At 45.1% G+C, this 16,734-nt stretch overlaps 1 protein-coding gene across 4 annotated transcripts in view; it reads right to left on the bottom strand.

Moving 5' to 3' along the window:
* LOC124124528 overlaps window positions 1–14,729 on the bottom strand; it is an 86,558-nt gene extending 71,829 nt beyond the window's left edge. For 2 of the 4 annotated variants that reach the window (XM_048381179.1, XM_048381180.1), the window contains exons 1-2: window positions 10,582–10,895; window positions 7,191–7,316 (exon numbers count right to left, since the gene is read on the bottom strand). The gene's annotated coding sequence lies outside the window, so the exon portion shown is untranslated. Of the gene's footprint in view, window positions 1–7,190; window positions 7,317–10,581; window positions 10,896–14,645 lie in introns of those variants that run through there. The other 2 variants (XM_046487712.2, XM_046487714.2) reach the window with 2 other exon arrangements.
* Window positions 14,730–16,734: the final 2,005 nt, after the last annotated feature.

Raw genomic sequence — 16,734 nt, 5'->3', positions numbered from 1 at the left:
GGGAGAGGGAAGGAGAGGGAGAGGGAGTGGAAAGGAGAGGGAGTGGGAAGGAGAGGGAGTGGAAAGGAGAGGGAGGGGGAAGGAGAGGGAGTGGAAAGGAGAGGGAGAGGGAGAGGGAAGGAGAGGGAGCGGGAAGGAGAGGGAGTGGGAAGGAATGGGAGGGGGAAGGAGAGGGAGTGGAAAGGAGAGGGAGAGGGAGTGGAAAGGAGAGGGAGAGGGAGAGGGAAGGAGAGGGAGCGGGAAGGAGAGGGAGTGGGAAGGAGAGGGAGAGGGAGAGGGAAGGAGAGGGAGCGGGAAGGAGAGGGAGTGGGAAGGAATGGGAGGGGGAAGGAGAGGGAGTGGAAAGGAGAGGGAGAGGGAGTGGAAAGGAGAGGGAGAGGGAGAGGGAAGGAGAGGGAGCGGGAAGGAGAGGGAGTGGGAAGGAGAGGGAGTGGGAAGGAGAGGGAGTGGGAAGGAGAGGGAGAGGGAAGGAGAGGGAGAGGGAGTGGAAAGGAGAGGGAGTGGGAAGGAGAGGGAGAGGGAAGGAGAGGGAGAGGGAGTGGAAAGGAGAGGAAGTGGGAAGGAGAGGGAGTGGAAAGGAGAGGGAGTGGAAAGGAGAGGAAAGGAGAGGGAGTGGGAAGGAGAGGGAGTGGAAAGGAGAGGGAGGGGGAAGGAGAGGGAGTGGGAAGGAGAGGGAGAGGGAGTGGGAAGGAGAGGGAGTGGGAAGGAATGGGAGGGGGAAGGAGAGGGAGTGGAAAGGAGAGGGAGAGGGAGTGGAAAGGAGAGGGAGAGGGAGAGGGAAGGAGAGGGAGCGGGAAGGAGAGGGAGTGGGAAGGAGAGGGAGTGGGAAGGAGAGGGAGTGGGAAGGAGAGGGAGAGGGAAGGAGAGGGAGAGGGAGTGGAAAGGAGAGGGAGTGGGAAGGAGAGGGAGAGGGAAGGAGAGGGAGAGGGAAGGAGAGGGAGAGGGAGCGGGAAGGAGAGGGAGTGGGAAGGAGAGGGAGAGGGAAGGAGAGGGAGTGGGAAGGAGAGGGAGAGGGAGTGGAAAGGAGAGGGAGAGGGGGAGGGAAGGAGAGGGAGCGGGAAGGAGAGGGAGAGGGAGAGGGAAGGAGAGGGAGTGGGAAGGAGAGGGAGAGGGAGTGGAAAGGAGAGGGAGTGGGAGGGAGAGGGAGCGGGAGTGGGAAGTAGAGGTAGTGGGAAGGAGAGGGAGAGATAGTGGGAAGGAGAAGGGAGAAGGAGAGGGAGAGGTATGGGGAAGGAGAGGGAGTGGCAAGGAGAGGGAGAGAGAGCGGGAAGGAGAGGGAGCTGGAGAGGGAAGGGGAGGGAGAGGGAGTGGGAAGGAGAGGGAGAGGGAGTGGGAAGGAGAGGGAGAGGGAGTGGGAAGGAGAGGAAGAGGGAGTGGGAAGGAGAGGGAGAGGGAGTGGGAAGAAGAGGGAGAGGTAGTAAGAAGGAGAGGGAGAGGTAGTGGGAAGGAGAGGGAGAGGGAGTGGGAAGGAGAGGAAGAGGTAGTGGGAAAAAGAGGGAGAGGTAGTAAGAAGGAGAGGGAGTGGTAGTGGGAAGGAGAGGGAGAGGTAGTGGGAAGGAGAGGGAGAGGTAGTGGGAAGGAGATGGAGAGGTAGTAAGGAGAGGGAGTGGGAAGGAGAGGGAGAAGTAGTGGGAAGGAGAGGGAGAGGTAGTTGGAAGGAGGGGGAGAGGTAGTGGGAAGGAGAGGGAGAGGGAGTGGGAAGGAGAGGGAGAGGTAGTGGGAAGGAGAGGTAGTGGGAAGGAGAGGGAGAGGGAGTGGGAAGGAGAGGGAGAGGGAGTAGGAAGGAGAGGAAGAGGGAGTGGGAAGGAGAGGGAGAGGGAGTGGGAAGGAGAGGAAGAGGTAGTGGGAAGAAGAGGGAGAGGTAGTAAGAAGGAGAGGGAGAGGTAGTGGGAAGGAGAGGGAGAGGTAGTGGGAAGGAGAGGGAGAGGTAGTGGGAAGGAGAGGGAGAGGTAGTGGGAAGGAGAGGGAGAGGGAGTGGGAAGGAGAGGAAGAGGTAGTGGGAAAAAGAGGGAGAGGTAGTAAGAAGGAGAGGGAGTGGTAGTGGGAAGGAGAGGGAGAGGTAGTGGGAAGGAGAGGGAGAGGTAGTGGGAAGGAGATGGAGAGGTAGTAAGGAGAGGGAGTGGGAAGGAGAGGGAGAAGTAGTGGGAAGGAGAGGGAGAGGTAGTTGGAAGGAGGGGGAGAGGTAGTGGGAAGGAGAGGGAGAGGGAGTGGGAAGGAGAGGGAGAGGTAGTGGGAAGGAGAGGTAGTGGGAAGGAGAGGGAGAGGGAGTGGGAAGGAGAGGGAGAGGGAGTAGGAAGGAGAGGAAGAGGGAGTGGGAAGGAGAGGGAGAGGGAGTGGGAAGGAGAGGAAGAGGTAGTGGGAAGAAGAGGGAGAGGTAGTAAGAAGGAGAGGGAGAGGTAGTGGGAAGGAGAGGGAGAGGTAGTGGGAAGGAGAGGGAGAGGTAGTGGGAAGGAGATGGAGAGGTAGTAAGGAGAGGGAGTGGGAAGGAGAGGGAGAAGTAGTGGGAAGGAGAGGGAGAGGTAGTTGGAAGGAGGGGGAGAGGTAGTGGGAAGGAGAGAGAGAGGGAGTGGGAAGGAAAGGGAGAGGTAGTGGGAAGGAGAGGTAGTGGGAAGGAGAGGGAGAGGGAGTGGGAAGGAGAGGAAGAGGTAGTGGGAAGAAGAGGGAGAGGTAGTAAGGAGGAGAGGGAGAGGTAGTGGGAAGAAGAGGGAGAGGTAGTAAGAAGGAGAGGGAGAGGTAGTGGGAAGGAGAGGGAGAGGTAGTGGGAAGGAGAGGGAGAGGTAGTGGGAAGGAGAGGGAGAGGTAGTGGGAAGGAGATGGAGAGGTAGTAAGGAGAGGGAGTGGGAAGGAGAGGGAGAAGTAGTGGGAAGGAGAGGGAGAGGTAGTTGGAAGGAGGGGGAGAGGTAGTGGGAAGGAGAGGGAGAGGGAGTGGGAAGAAGAGGGAGAGGTAGTGGGAAGGAGAGGTGGTGGGAAGGAGAGGGAGAGGGAGTGGGAAGGAGAGGGAGAGGGAGTGGGAAGGAGAGGAAGAGGGAGTGGGAAGGAGAGGAAGAGGGAGTGGGAAGGAGAGGGAGAGGGAGTGGGAAGGAGAGGAAGAGGTAGTGGGAAGAAGAGGGAGAGGTAGTAAGAAGGAGAGGGAGAGGTAGTGGGAAGGAGAGGGAGAGGTAGTGGGAAGGAGAGGGAGAGAGAGGGAGAGGTAGTGGGAAGGAGAGGGAGAGGTAGTGGGAAGGAGATGGAGAGGTAGTAAGGAGAGGGAGTGGGAAGGAGAGGGAGAAGTAGTGGGAAGGAGAGGGAGAGGTCGTTGGAAGGAGGGGGAGAGGTAGTGGGAAGGAGAGGGAGAGGGAGTTGGAAGGAGAGGGAGAGGTAGTGGGAAGGAGAGGTAGTGGGAAGGAGAGGGAGAGGAAGTGGGAAGGAGTCGGAGAGGTAGTGGGAAGGAGAGGTAGTGGGAAGGAGAGGGAGAGGGAGTGGGAAGGAGATCGAGAGGTAGTAAGAAGGAGAGGGAGTGGTAGTAAGAAGGAGAGGGAGAGGTAGTAAGAAGGAGAGGGAGTGGGAAGGAGAGGAAGAGGTAGTGGAAAGGAGAGGGAGTGGTAGTAAGAAGGAGAGGGAGTGGGAAGGAGAGGGAGGGGTAGTAAGAAGGAGAGGGAGTGGGAAGGAGAGGGAGGGGTAGTAAGAAGGAGAGGTAGTGGGAAGGAGAGGGAGAGGTAGTGGGAAGGAGAGGGAGAGATAGTGGGAAGGAGAGGGAGAGGTAGTAAGAAGGAGAGGGAGTGGTACTAAGAAGGAGAGGGAGAGGTAGTAAGAAGGAGAGGGAGTTCGGAAGGAGAGGGAGAGGTAGTGGTAGTGGGAAGGAGAGGGAGAGGTAGTGTTAGTGGGAAGGAGAGGGAGAGGTAGTAAGAAGGAGAGGGAGAGGTAGTAAGAAGGAGAGGTAGTAAGAAGGAGAGGGAGAGGTAGTAAGAAGGAGAGGGAGTGGGAAGGAGAGGGAGAGGTAGTGGGAAGGAGAGGCAGTGGGAAGGAGAGGGAGTGGCAGGGAGAGGTAACGGAAAGAAGAGGGAGAGGTCGTGGGAATCAGAGGGAGAGGGAGTAAGAAGGAGAGGGAGAGGTAGTGGGAAGGAGAGGGAGCGGCAGGGAGAGGGAACGGGAAGGAGATGGAGAGGGAGTAAGAAGGAGAGGGAGAGGTAGTGGGAAGGAGAGGCAGTGGGAAGGAGAGGGAGTGGGAAGGAGAGGGTGTGGGAAGGAGAGGGAGAGGCAGTGGGAAGGAGAGGGAGTGGCAGGGAGAGGGAACGGGAAGGAGAGGGAGAGGTTGTGGGAATCAGAAGGAGAGGGAGAGGGGTTGGGAAGGTGAGGGGTTGGGAAGAAGAGGGAGAGGGTTTATGCCCCGGTCACACATTCACTGATTGGACGCCGGATTAGCCACGGATACGATCCGGCATCATTTGTGGCAATCTGTAGTGGTCCGTATCTGTCCGTATTGTATCCTGGGTCAATCGTAGTAGTACTTGTATATCTGTGACAATTTTTTAGCATGTTCAAAAATTCCCCACGGATCAGAAAACCGTAGTACATCCCTACTGATCCGTATTAGAACGTACTTATCCGTTGTAGTCCGTAATAAACTGTACTTATTCATAGTACACCCCCGGACTCAAGTCGCCAAGCATCGGTAAGGCTAGTTACAGTGAACTACGTACTTGTACGGTTACACCACGGATTAGCCAAGGGTACAATACGGTTTGTTACGGATTTGTCACGGATCAGCATGATCGCACTACGTTCTATTAGGGATAGGTAGGGATTACCAAGGTTTCTCAAGGATTCCCACGGGTGACTACGTGACATCACGGCATAATACGGGTTACTACAGTCCACTACAGTTTATTACGGATTATGTCATCTAGGTGTCACCCCCGTTCTGTCACCAGACTTCCAGTTTATAGGGCCCTACTTCATATCTGTTTCATCCAAGAAGTCTACATCTAACAACAACCAACATGAACAACCAACAACTGAGGCTGGCACTTAACTGGCTGGACCTGGACACTGATATTGCACAAAATGCCAGGGCCATGGTGGAGCTGCTTGAGGACAGACTGAGAGGTGACCGGAGGCAGAAGAGATGGTGGACCAGGGACTGGCTCCTCCGACGACCCATCCATGGCCAGTATGAAGCACTCATGGCTGAACTGAGTGTGGAAAATCCAGCTGCTTTCAAGAAGTTTGTGAGAATAGACCTACAGATGTTCCAAGAACTGTTACAAGTAGTGGGTCGCATGGTTATGAAGAACATTATCTGGTACAGACAGTCCATAGAACCTGGAGTGAGGCTAGCAGTCACACAGCGTTACCTGGCTACGGGTGACAGCTACCGGTCCTTGATGTATGGCTTACTATCTCTGGTATTGTTTGGGACGTATGTGAGACCAAAATTGCAACATATGCTGGGGATGTTATCGACACACCTACTGAGCCTGAACAGTGGCAGGCAATAGCCGACCAGTTTTCTGCAAAATGGCATTTCCCACATGCTCTCGGCGCTCTAGATGGCAAACATGTTGCCATACAGTGTCCTAAGAACGGTGGCTCCCTATACTTCAACTGTAAAGGATATCACTCAATAGTTCTGATGGCCCTAGTCGACGCCGATTACAAATTCCGGTGGGTGAATATTGGTGCACAAGGTGGTTGCTCCGACGCTCAGATTTGGAACTAGTGTGAGTTGAAAAACGCCATTGAAAGGGGTGTAATCGGCATCCCATCAGCAGCCCCCCTTCCCGGTGATGACAGACCGATGTCTTACTACGAGTATATCATTGCAGACGATGCATTTGGCATGAATACCTGGCTCATGAAGCCCTTCTCCAGACGGGGTCTTGCCAATGACGAGAGGATCTTCAACTACCGCCTCTCGAGGGCAAGACGAGTTGTGGAAAATGCATTTGGTATCCTTGCAAACAGATTCCAGTGTTTGCTCTCCGGCATGTTGCAGGACCCTGATACAGTATATGCCATAGTCCTTGTATGTTTGTGCCTTCACAACATCATGAGAGTCAGATATCCTGGTGAACAGAACCCTCTCATTGATCAAGAGGATGTTAACCACCTGTTATCCCTGGAGCCTGGAGAGAGGGTGAACGATGTGCAGAACACCAGGGCTGGCAACTTAGACACCTTGGAAGCGAAGCAGCAGAGGCTGTACCTTAAACACTACGTCAATTCACCTGTCGGGGCGGTGCCATGGCAGAAAGGATGGTATAAAATATCATCCTTCAGAACGGTCGAATTGTGTTGGATATTGGGAAAGGGAAGGAGTGGGAAGGGGAGGGAGAGGGAATGGGAATCAGAGGCAGAGGGAGTAAGAAGGAGAGGGAGAGGGATTAAAAAGGAGAGGGAGTGGGAAGGAGGTGGAAAGGAAGTTGGAAGGAAAGGGGGAGAGAGAGGGGGTGGCAGAGGGGGACAGGGAGGAGGAGAGGGAGAAGTGTTCCTTGGCATTTATTGTATGTCAACGGGCTTCACCACTTGGGTTACGTGTATGATTTGAGTATATGGTCACAGTGACCTAAATGTGATATCATGAGATTATTGCCATTTGTCATACATTTGTTCTGTTTGTTGGTCAACCTGGCAATCAGCAATATTTCAGCTATATGAAGGGGGCCTGTAAATAATTGAGTCTTGATCAGATAATCCAGTGATTGATATATTCAGCAATGATCCATGGTGTTTATGGGTTGCTGGGGCAACTGTTCTAATCTGGATCCTTATGGGGTCTTTTGTCATACATGAGTATTTTTCATAATATAACCATTACATGCATAAGACTTGCATAGAAATACATGCACAAAAAGGCATTTTGTGAAAATGCCAAACAAGTATAATGTTTGACCTATTATGTCACCTTGGCCTCATACATAGGTCACTCACACCTTGTTTCCATCTTGGGACTGCTCTCAAGATGACTTGTTTCATTGACCTAAAGTAAATCCTTCTTTAGGCAAAGATATGTCCTTGATGATGGCCTTGACCTTTGACACAACTAATCAAGATGTCAAAAAAACATAAAAGAGAAATGCATGATGTCATATCCCTGAGATGGCCAATCGCTGAATGGTTTTGTAGAATGTGCGGCAGCAGCGGTTCAAACAAAAACAAAATAGAATTTACATGGTGCTTGTTAATACTTGATCTACAGATACTGGACTTACTGTTGATGCGTATATTTCGGCCAGCCGAGTTACCAGATGCTTTGTTGTTGTGCTGTGAAGATGACAGAGCACATCCCATGTCAAACATCAGCAACACTTGACGACAGCCATCACATTGTGCATCACCTAAATCAAGTACCCAAATAACAACAATAATTACAATCATATTCATCTCAAGTGACACTGTTAACTGAAAGCACTGAAGCTGTTAGGAATAGGTATTGGAGGTTTAAAGAGTATCACAATATTTTATGATGCACAAGGCCGTTGTTTGGGGGCTGAACCTTAATGAGTCTAAATTGAAGTATTAGCTCAATGCTATTCTAATATAGGTGATGACAGATTTACCTAAATAAAATAGTTCAAGGCAATCTATTAAACTATGTAGACATAACTTTTGTCTTATTGAATAGTATAAGAGAGATGGGTTCTTGTTATGTTAGGCTGGTATATTTTGCATCAGCATTTTTCCTGGATCCCAATATATATATTACTTGATGTTCTATAATTATATGAAAATTTGTATAAATGTTACACCATGATAATTTATAAAAGCATTTGCTATGGATCTAATTATTATATGAAAACTTAGTATATTACATCATGATACAGTAAATCAAGATGTCTAGTGATGTTTATATCAAATTTCTAGTCAACCAAGTTTGTTGTCACCCAATTGTTGATACCTGAATTTGCTGAAGGGATATGATGACATTTTTTCTGCGAAAATACTTGGAACCATATTTTTTCCAAAATACTAAATAGACATTTAAAGGGGCACTGATCTAACGGACTGGTTGTTGCCTTTGTTATTGTTTTTCCCCCGTGAGTACCCGGATGATACGCAACGCAACTGAGCGTGACCAGAGACTGGGGTACCGTCTGCAAGGACAGCTAAATAAACTTGGAGGCTGGAGGCAATATTTGTTTTATGCATTTTTGAACACTGATTGGTTAACTGTGATCTATAAAGATTTCGACAAAGGGCGCATGTTAATTAATTTCTTCAGCCTAAACAAACAGACAAAAACAACAAGGGAACTCATCGGATGTCGTCATTTGGAAATACCCCAGATGGTTATAGTTTAATACCAAAAAAGTATCCATGCAGTGAAAGCATTTTCGGATTTCGGCTTGCTACTCCCTTGTTGTCATCCACGTTTTCTCGTATAACCCTACACTTGTGTATTTGTCATCATTCACTTGATGCTCAGTTAATGAATTTATTACAGGTACAATTAGTGGTAGCACCACTTAGATTACCTGACAAAGGTTCCCATTTGGCATTTATTGTGTCTGGGGTAATTATTCAATCTAAATCATGGTTTGAAGTGAGGTGAAATGTGTGTTATGTAAAGTGCACGTGTCAGCCCAGCAAGAGATGAATGATCAGTTGATATACTTTTTTTTGTAAATCAACGGATCGTTCCTAGTCATCAAAGGATTAACAGAAAATATGTTGATTGATTAATCACTGTTATCTTGCACAGTGGATATGCCAAGAGTGAGTGTTTACATGTCTAGGTTTACTAATTAAAACAAAGGGAATACACTCATATCATGGCGCGAAGTGCCGATGTAAAAACAACATACTTTGTTCAAAGGGTTAACTGGTAACACGTTGATTGCTTGATCATTGTTATCTATCACTCAATGAAATTTTTAGGAACCGTGGACGTTATGAAAATAGTTGTCACGTGGGCTTTCTCAGCCGACCATTGAGACGTGACACCTATGTAAAACACCTGAAACAATCTAAGTGATCAGTTGAGAAACGAACACGGGTTATAATATCCCGAAACGATATATATCTTTTAAAATATTTGATTGTTACAGAGACACGTGACATCGAATACGTTTCTTTGTACAGCTGCAGACGAGTGGAATATTGTTCCTTTGTGTGGATATTCACGGATACATTCCTCGAACAAGGAAGCTGCCTAAAACTTATACACATAAATTTGGTAGGTTGTAATTATGATATTTGCATTTTGTTTTCCTTCATTTGAACCGATTCGTTCTTGTTTCTCTACGTCTTGGTTGTGAAATTCTTCAATGCGCGATAGACGTTGTTGTCACAGGTCTTTTCCTTTGTAAGCGTGTATATATTACCGTCAATTTGAAAAATGTGATTCTCTCAGGCAATTTATAAAATGTGTAAATATTTCAGTCATTTTGACTAAAAAATCTGTCCACATTGATCAAGACGATCAAAAGGGCCTACAAACATCACAACAGATTATTATGTAGGATTAAAAGCCAAACAACTTAGAAATGTACTTTTCAACGTAACATTTTCAGTCTCTTGGTGATGACATTAAACATCAAAATGTTTGGAATTCGTTGTCATAATAATACAGATGGAAATGTTTTTCAGTCACTTTGTAAAATATCTGAATATTTAGACGTTTAATAAATTTTTTACACATTTGACAGTAAAAAAATATACACACTATAACAAAGCATATGCTCAGGTGAAATATTTACTTTGTGTTGCAAGTCAAAATAGTGTAAACGATAATCGCAAAATTACCAAGCAAGTCAAAACTTCGTTACCATTACCGATGCTACTCACAAAGATACCTACATTTCCTTATTATCTCGAAAACTGTATTTCATTTTGTTGATCAATGTGACCATACGCCATTACTACCCATAAAAGTGACTAATGCGCATACGAATGGCGCAGCAGAGGTCGCGAACTAGTCTAGATTTCTGCTATACATCCGGGTACTCACTGGGAAAAAACAATAACAAAGGCAACAACCAGTCCCGGGGAATTGCGTTAGATCAGTGCCCCTTTAATAAATATGCATGGATGCACGCTCCATGTATTTGGCAAGGTGAGGCTTGAAAACATGTCAAGCAGACCTGTCAAGCCTCACGCATTTGCGGGAGACTCCCGCAATTTGATGAAATCTCCCAGTCTCCCGCATGATGGACTATTTGTCCCGCAAAACAGAATTCTTCATTATTTTTAAAATTCGCCTCCATTGTCCCTTGAGTAAAAACAATGAACGGGAAATCTGCGTCCCGATCTGTCCGGTAGGCTCCCGGATTAGCGACCCTTATCACAGCCACCCACAGGGGGACCCAGATGGGCCTTTGTCCAGTAATCAACTGGTAATTAAATTCATATGGTGAACGATTGAACAATGTAAACTGTTAAGAAAACTCAGATAGTCCTAACAGGTGCCTGAAGGGTTCAACTTGAAATGAAAAATCAGCCAAGTATTCATCACTTCCTTCATGAAATGAACTGTTGTCTTCATGTTCTTAGCGTGTTTTTTCTTCCATAATTTAAGAACGTAGATACATATGTCCGGTCCAGTTATACATGACTTTATTGGTTATCAGATTTGTCAGAAACTTTGTTAAAACATCAACATACCTCAAAGTTACGTCATTGAACTCGTGGAAATGAAAACAAAATATGTCCTGCAAGCGCCGTCTTCAGAAACAACACTATGCGTGATTGGTTGATTCGGTAGTCCACATAACAATGAGTTACACGATCAGGCTTCCTCACAGCTAGGGTTTCAAAGTCAAAGTTTAAAGTGAAACTTATATATTTCCTTTTGACTGACATCGTGACTTGTGTGCACAGAATATCAAAATTGAACTTTATCAAATTTCGCGAGAATGTATCATGTGATTATTTTACACGATTTGATTGGCTAATAGTTTGCATGCGTCCCAGATCTGCAATCTAATTTGCATACAACTGTACTAGTCAACCAATGAGATTAATACACGTCAAGGTCAGAAAGGTCAACAACGACAATGAGACTCATTTCATTCATAAATTGTAGTAAAACGTAATAGTACTTCCAAATATGGCATACATTTCTTGGAATGGAATAACGTGAACATTTCTAGGAAATTTAAGAAGCGAAGTAATGGCACTGTCAACAGGCTACCGCAGACAGAAAAAAACAGTATATCTTATTGAAATTAGGGGCGATGATGTTGCATCAGGATAAATGCATTTGATATTACTTTGGCGAATTTTGTAACCAACATCGCGCCAAATACTCAGAAAACGTGCATCGTAACGAAGCCTGACAACTGGTGGGATTGAACACGTCGTCAACTGGTCAAGCTACCGATTGTGAAATTTCAATATCTGTTTGCGTTTATCTGAGATGATCTTTGAATGAAATTTATATGGGTAGATTGTGCTGGGTTTATTTTTGGAGGAGGAAAATGCAAACGGAAATTAAGCAAGCTGTACGTATAAGAAACCTATTGATTATTTATTGTTTGAAAATATTTGGTTTTCTAAGTAACATTATTAAAAATAAAAGTTGGAAATTATCTTATCTTCACTATTTTGTAAATCTCCCCCTTTGGAGGCAAATCTCCCCCATTTTGAAGTCAAATCTCCCACATTGTCATGATGAGGGGTTGGCAGGTCTGGTCAAGTGGAGATACATTAGAGATATGATTTCGTCTATTTTATCTATATTGTCCATCTATGCAGTGACTCAGAACAAATGCCATGTGTGTGTGCAAAGACAACAAATACTGTGATCATTGTCAGATTATATATGTACGACATAAGTGCTAAATCTAGGCAGTGACAGTGGTACTTTTGTAACAGGATATTGTATGTACAGTTTTTAGGAATATATACTCAACAACAAAAGTTCCTGTGACACCACTATTTTACTGTATTTTTCAAACAAGTAAAGTTTGGTTTTCAATATTGTAGTACATGTATGGAATCAAGTCACAAAAACGCAAATGCTACAGAAAAGCATGCATTCCATGCAAAAGTTGACTTTAATGCAAGCCCCATGCATTTCACTACCAAAGAATGGGTATAAAAACATGTGCGTTAACGGGATTCCATATGCATTGTTTAGCATCGTGCTTACAACAACTACTCAGAAAAGCAACAAAATTACGCAATTATTCAACATTACGAAATGCCATGCCTGTCCGAAAATGAGCATCTGCGAGCCATTGGTATGCTTGAAGCAGGATCGAGTCAACATAATGTTGCAAGACAATTTAACGTCCACAGAAACACCATTTGGTGTTCATGGCAACGTTGGCAACAGAGGAATGCAGTCAGAGACCATCCTCGGAGTGGCAGGCTACCCGTAACCAATAATCGACAAGACAACTGGATTCGAACAACACACCTACGAAATCGATTCCAGCCAGCAACAGTGACTGCAAGAAGCATCCCTGGCCTGCGACAAATATCTTCACAAACCATACGTTGTCGCCTCAGATGTGCAGGGATTGTCGCCAGAAGACCCGCCAGACGTCCCATTTTGACAGGAAATCACCGTCAAGCACGTCTACACTGGTGCAGACAGCGTCTACGCTGGATGGCCATGCAGTGGGGACAAGTTCTATTCACTGACGAGTCTCATTTCACCTCAGCCACAGCGATGGACGGATTCGAGTGTACCGACGTCGAGGTGAACATTACGTCAATCATTGTGTCATGGAAGGAGATCAGTTTGGGGGTGGCAGCGTTATGGTATGGGGTGGGATTACAGCAAATCAGAGGACCCGTTTGATAGTGGTAGAGGGAAATCTGAATGGACAGCGCTACCACGACGAGATCATCGGCCCTGTGGTTCTAACGTTTTTGCATCATCATGGCCCAGGCATTACCTTTCAACATGACAACGCCCGGCCTCATATTGCTGGACTTGTTCAGGATTCTCTTCAACAAAACAACGTGAATGTCATCCCCTGGCCGGCTTGCTCCCCTGATCTCTCACCAATTGAGCACATGTGGGATGAGATGGATCGGCGCCTTCGACGTCAACCACGTGTTCCACAGACACTCAAGGAACTTCGAAACATGCTCCAGCAAATATGGACAGATATCCCACAGGACTTTGTGCAACGCCTGGTCCATTCCATGAGACGAAGATGTGTTGCTTGTATCGCAACCAGAGGTGGACACACATGCTATTGATTTGTAAATTGACATTTTGGCATGTTCATGTTTTTTTATGAAATCACACATTTTCTGAAGTCAGTATGGCAAATTAAACCATTTGAACACTTACAGGAGTTTTTTTATCCGTTGCAAACCAAAATTGTTTCAGATTTGGTAAAAAACATAACTTTGCATTAAATCTTATTCAAAGTCACAGGAACTTTTGTTGTCCAGTATAGTTTTAGCTTTTTCATTTCAAGTTGTTGTATATATCTTCATTAGTTGTAGTCCAAAATGTATATGCTTTGGTTGAGTCCAAGCAGTTGGTCAATTTTATTGAAGGGTGGACAGGTTTGTCTATTCCGGTCCCTTTGTCACAAACTCTCTAGCTTGTCAATACAATAGCTTTCAGCTTCCTAGATGATTAACATTATCTAACTACAGCTTTCTTCACTAACATTTGCACACTTTTTATTCACTCTGCTTATAACTCTGCACAAACAAGACATTGACTACATATGGTTCAGGTTAGTTATTTACATTATCTTTCCTAAATAGATTCCTAACTTATTTAAATATGTAATCAATAATGTAAAATATTGTAAATGCTTACCTATGATATCAAATAATCAAGATATCTTCTATTTTATCAGTATAAAGTGTTTAACATGTAAGTATGTGTGAGAGCATGATTTGATTGGGAGTTTTGAATGTAAGGATAGAATTAGAAGTAGGTTTTCTATAATTTAAGGAAATGGTTGTCATGATGTATGTATGTATGTATGTATGTATGTATATAGGAATGCCATAATCCTATATGATGTGGGTTTATAGACACACCCCGGTGTCACCCACAGGGTATGTATAAATCCTTATTTTATCACTCACTTATGAATGAATTCATATGTATTATCTATGTGTTATTATTTAACACAAAATGTTAGAATTTTATATATATTCCTACTCTTAGAGATAATAAGTATATATTTATGACGCCACACGGCTACTATATTATTCTTCTAACTATATAGTGTGTAACTGATATATTCAATTATGAAAAGAGACATTTAATATATGTATCAGTATTTGAAAGTTCTGTAAATTGTATATGATATAAGTTATCTACAAAGAACTAGTGATGTGTAACTATATGTGTTGCTTGTATGAATTAATATGACTGCTCAAACTAGGATATAATTAATATGCAGCCGTATCTTTGAATGCTATTTAATGTTATATTTTAATACAGGGTGATTGACTGAGGAAGTGATTCATAATGGAACAAATGTCACCTCCACAAACACAACCGCAGCTTGTCATTTTTCGTAATGAACTACCCCTGCAACACTTTCGCAATCGCAATTTGACGCTTATAAAATTGTGTGTTGCTGATCCATATCTGGATTTCCGTACTGCTGCTGGATCAAGCTGAAGGTACATCCAACTCATCCAGGATACAATTTATAAACCAAAACGTTACTATGATAGTTACCAACACATAGACTAGATCTATTACACATCAAAACAAAAATAGCTATATATCTTACGTTGTTGATAGGTGTGTCAGTCTTCTGAGCTAACGGTGACCATGACACCATCAACAAACAGGCCTGCATACTTCCTCTTCCGGCTTCCATAGGTTACTAGCCCAAACGGCACAATGCCAATTGGGCTTTCTTATTTTCATCCAAAACGGCTCAATTTACGATTTCAGTAATAAATCTAATCGATTACATATATACTGAACCAAATTCAAAACTTCATAATCCTAAAATTTTAACATTTTGACCAGTTATCATTGTCGGCCCTTATTGTGTATTTAAACTGTAATGGCCACGTATTGTCTTCAGGTAACACCCGTTTTAGTGCAGGTAAATTGATCAAAATCGTGTGCACAGCACTGTAGTGGCAAAAGTGTTTTTTTCACGTGCAACTGGTCACGTGGCCATAATACCGCACGTGATTTCAGCCATACCAGAGACAATATCTATTATATGGTCTCGAGCCATACTTGTTAGCAGTCATTAACCAAAAAAGAAAAACACAAGAAAACAAAAGTCTTTACGGCCATTTGTCATGCCACGCCTTTCAAATGTGCAACGTGAACGTGCCATCGGCATGTTGCAGACGGGAACGTCCGTAGCTGAAGTCGCAAGGACGATGGGTTGTAGTCGACGGACCGTTTATGATTTACTGACGCGTCTACAGCAAACGGGTACCACCGCTGATCGCCCTCGGCCAGGTTGACCACGTGTGACGTCACATGCAGAGGATCGTCAGATTGTCTTACGTCACCTCCGTAACCGATTTTTGACGGCTACATCAACCAGAAATGAACTGTTTAGGGGTAGACTGAGTGCGCAAACTGTTCGAAACCGTCTGAGAACTGCTCACCTTCAAGCACGACGGCCATACTGCGGGCCGATTCTGAAGCAATTACACAGACGTCAACGTCAATTGTGGGCACAGCGACACTTACGATGGACTCAGAGGAATTGGAATCAAGTCGTCTTCAGTGATAAATCCCGATTTCATCTTCGATTTGCTGATGGTAGGGCGAGGGAGTGGAGGCGCCGTCATGAACGTTACGCCCAGTGTTGTGTACAGGAAGTTGACAGATTTCGAGGTGGAAGTGTCATGGTGTAGGGTGCTTTCTGTGGCAATGCACGTTCCAGGCTTCTTGTCATCCGTGGCAACCTCAACGCTGCTGCTTACCGCGACCAGGTACTGGCACAAGAACTTCTGCCTTTTATGGCAGCGCATGGACCCGGTTTGATCTTCCAACACGACAATGCCAGACCCCACACAGCAATTTTGACAAGGAATTTCCTTCAGAATGCGGGAGTCAACGTCATGGACTGGCCGTCAAGATTTCCCGACCTCAATCCCATCGAACACGTCTGGGATGCTCTTGGCAGAAGTCTGCGCACTCTCCAGAACCAACCACAGAATTTGCAAGATCTTGGCACCATTTGGCAGCGACAATGGCGTCGTCTTCCCAATCATGTGTTCACAAGCATCACAAGGTCCATGTGGAGGCGTTGTGTGGCAGTTGTCAACGCACATGGTGGCCATACACGCTACTGAACTTGTGTGCCATCAGATTCTCGTGCTTGGGACTTATGATTTAAACTATTGATGTTATTACCAAATACCGTCGGTGCTTGGAACAAATTATGGTTACCACCGTTGATTAAAATCCTTCTTTGGACATTAATGATTAAAAATTACCTTCTCTGATACATTTGTCCGTTGTATATCATATATGGGATTACTTTTAAAAATGTGAAGTTTTTAATTTGACTCAGTATATATATATATATATAAACCACTACAAGTCGTATAGCCTAAACAGAGTAGTATGGGGTGGGGGTCAATAACAAATCAAAAAGTCACGTGACAAGATGGACCTGGCAGTTGATGTCAGCAGTATGTCGACATGATGCTAATACTTCACTGTCTGTACACTCACTTTCCATATCATATGACAAAGTAAAGCAAACCCTCTTTTATCAATTCAACAATGTGGAACTAAAACAAAGTAACTTTTGGCAAAAATAATAGTATTAATGAATAACATATGAGATACGGCCATATTTGTCAGTATGCCTGTTCGTTTTCAGATTCACTTGAAAC

This window comes from Haliotis rufescens, unplaced genomic scaffold, assembly GCF_023055435.1.
Source record: "Haliotis rufescens isolate VD_foot unplaced genomic scaffold, xgHalRufe1.0.p SCAF_36, whole genome shotgun sequence".
In the NCBI taxonomy this organism is placed as follows: domain Eukaryota; kingdom Metazoa; phylum Mollusca; class Gastropoda; order Lepetellida; family Haliotidae; genus Haliotis; species Haliotis rufescens.
The sequence above is the reverse complement of the archived record's forward strand: the minus strand, read 5'-3'. Positions and strand labels throughout refer to the sequence as shown.